Source organism: Otolemur garnettii, unplaced genomic scaffold (genome assembly GCF_000181295.1).
Source record: "Otolemur garnettii isolate 467f Iridium unplaced genomic scaffold, OtoGar3 scaffold00093, whole genome shotgun sequence".
Classification (NCBI taxonomy): Eukaryota; Metazoa; Chordata; class Mammalia; order Primates; family Galagidae; genus Otolemur; species Otolemur garnettii.
The window spans coordinates 107765-110868 of NW_003852488.1; the positions used below are offsets into that span (position 1 = coordinate 107765).

General features: G+C 39.4%; 1 pseudogene; it reads left to right on the forward strand.

Moving 5' to 3' along the window:
• The first annotated feature begins 352 nt into the window (after nt 1–352).
• Nucleotides 353–1136, forward strand: LOC100965850 (annotated as a pseudogene).
• Nucleotides 1137–3104: the final 1968 nt, after the last annotated feature.

Below are 3104 nucleotides of genomic sequence, written 5' to 3' on the forward strand. Positions count from 1 at the left end.
AAGCTTTTACTGTTGTTGATAAGTACAGTTTATTCATTTTTCCTCTTATGGGTCAGGCTTTTTGTGTCGAGTTCCAAAACTCTTTGCCTAGGGGCAGGGAGATGCCATCTGGCTGGGGCTAGGGCAGATGGGAGGTGGAATGGTTATTGGTGGAGCTGCAGGGCTTAAGAGCAGCAGCCCTAGTAGTCCACAGAGTGCTTGTGATTTCACATATTTTTGCTGAACTTGTAAAAGAGACACTTGAATGATGCATTAAGGAGAACACTTAACATTCTGTGAAAAGCTTCAAAGTGGAGAATATTGAATGTTCACCCTAGTCCAGCTGCTCTGCTGCTCACTTAAATACAAATGAATGAAGACCCCATTCAGAAAGACACCTGACTAGCAGTCCAGAGCTGATGCAGGCCATGCTGGAGTATCTGCAAACATGATGTAGGATGTTCCACAAAAAACATCAGAGCAGCGTAGGGTCAAGCAAACCAAGTCCAGGAAGAACATCATAGGCCAGAATATTCAGCATGAGTGGAAAGAGGAGAATGGCCCTGTTACCCAGTGGAAAGAGCTGTCTGGACCAGGTGCCTGTAAATCCTTCTTTGTATCTTATAAAATACAATGTATTCAATTTGTGTTTATGGACTAGAACTTAATAAAGATAGCAGAGTTTCTGAACTCAAAATCCTCCCTGATAGAGTCACAACATTTCAAATCAGCCATGTACACTTGACATACACAATGATTGGTAAAGTGGTGGAACATATGTTTGAGACAGAAGATGATTCTAAAGATAAGTGGAAGGGAATTGTCTCAGCATGTGCACCTGTCAGGAGCATGTGGTTTTACATTACCTACCAGAAAGACCCTGTCTTGTACATATACCAACTCTTAGATGATTACAAAGATGGCAACCTTCACATCATGCCTGATTCCAATGATTCATCTTCAGCAGAAAGGGAACCAGGAGAAGTTGTGGGCAGTCTGGTAGGCAAAGGAGTGGAATACACCAAAGAAGATGGCTGGGAAAGGACTATAAGGATTGGCATGGTCAACATTGAGTAGAAACCAAGTCCTCCATCTATTTCATTAAGTTTGATGATGATTTCCATATTTATGTCTACCTTTTGATGAAGACATCCTAGATGTCATGGCAAACTCTGCCAAATTTGTGAAACTATCAATTGTATATACTGTAAACATAAAGACTTGATTGTTTTCTAATTGAATGAAGACTTACATGTGCCTGCAAACCCAAAATTGTTGCCAGCAGAATGGGTTTTGTTCTGAATAGCACAGATGGATGTGAACACAAAGCATTTTGTGTAAGGAGAACTCTTTCCCCTTATAAGAATTCTATCTATTTGGAAGGGAGTTATAGTCAAGTTTGGCAAAAGTTAAGCTAATATCACAGTCACTTAAAACTATAATATTTCATCATTTCCACCTTCACTCTAACACTCTCTTATTCTGCTGCCACAATGCAAGCATAGTTTGATAATTTTTTACTGCCTTTTTTTGATATGTTTCTACCTTTTAATACACACACACACACACACCCCATTCGCAATCCTTTCTTCGTGGATTGGAATGGGAGTGACATAATTTTCTTCAGTCTAACAAGAGTGTTCGACCCAAATGAGTCATATTTATGATATTTACTCTTTATTTAAAATTAAAATTTGGGTACAGAAAGCACATGTTTATCATGTTTTGAAAGGCAAAAGTGCAGAGCACCTTTGCAATCTGAAGGCTTTAAACTATAAATCTAAATGTGAATTACTTGTGGACAGTTGATGATCCACATTAGAATTTTGCAATCTGGCAAGAAATCTGAAAAAAAAGGCTATATTTAATTCGAAGGTTTGCGATGTTCTTTTTAGGCAAACACTTTATTCCATAAAATAGAATAAATGTTTATATAATTTTTTGTTTACTCTTTGATCATAAATACTTCTCAGCGAAGCCCAGGTCCTTGGTCCATGTAGTATAATGTAGGTGTATTTTGGACAACACATTTGGTCTCTTAATCATATAAATCAATAATCCATATTTTAAGAGATGGGTTTTAAAAGGCAACAGTACATGAGTGTCTGTTTGTTGTAAACTCCTGGATGAACATAGTGCTTTTATGTTAGTTTAAGAGTGACAATATTGTCTTCTAACAAGTTCTCTGGGTCTTTTTAGTTTTTATTACTATTATTGCTGATATATGATTATGATCAGGAACTCTCCTCCCCTGACCACTTGTTTTTCCCCCACAGACAATGTCTAGAGAAATAGCAGCTTAGTCTCTCTTCTTTTTTTTCTTTTTTTGCAGTTTTTGGCTGGGGCTGGGTTTGAACACACCACCTCTGGTATATGGGGCTAGTGCCCTACTCCTTTGAACCACAGGTGGCTTAATCTCTTGAAACCTTTTGTGGGGTTGTATGTATGTTCTCACCCTGGGTGTGCTGTTAATGTGGATTTGTTCCACTCATTGGCCTGTTGGGGGTTGAATGTCAGTGATGTGTTACCATAGGAGGTCCAGTCATTCCTGCTTACTATAGGTGTACGTAATAGCAATCTTTAGCCACATAGTCCTTCTGTGGTTCCTGCAAAGCTGTTTTAAGCTGAAGTAGAACTGACTGCAAATGTTATTGGTTGATCAGCAAAACAGTTGCTTTCACTTTGTTTTGGAAGAACCCTGGTGGTTTGACAGCCAGAAGAAAGGCCACATGTGAAACTAGTCTCTTGGGAAGACTAAAAATCTTACCTATAGTTTAGACAAGTTTAAACATGTATGGTCAATGAAACACCAGAGGTTTGGCTCGGAGTCCAAGTGATCTTTGTTGTGGTTGTTCTTGACACTAGAAATCACATCCTTTCCAGGCACCATCGCTTAGAGTTAGCTTGATGTTCTTTTTATCCCTCACAAAGGCTTGTGCCTGGTGCCGTTGGATGGTAATGGCTATAATATCCCACACGTAAACCTAGTACCTCAGTTTTCTGCCCACAGCTGCAGTTGCCCGGGGCCTAGTGCTGAAGCCAGGGCCAAGTTCCTGAAAGCAGTGTGATACCAAACATGTAGGTGCTTCTTGTTTATGTGGATAGGTCTCATTCTGCAGATATAA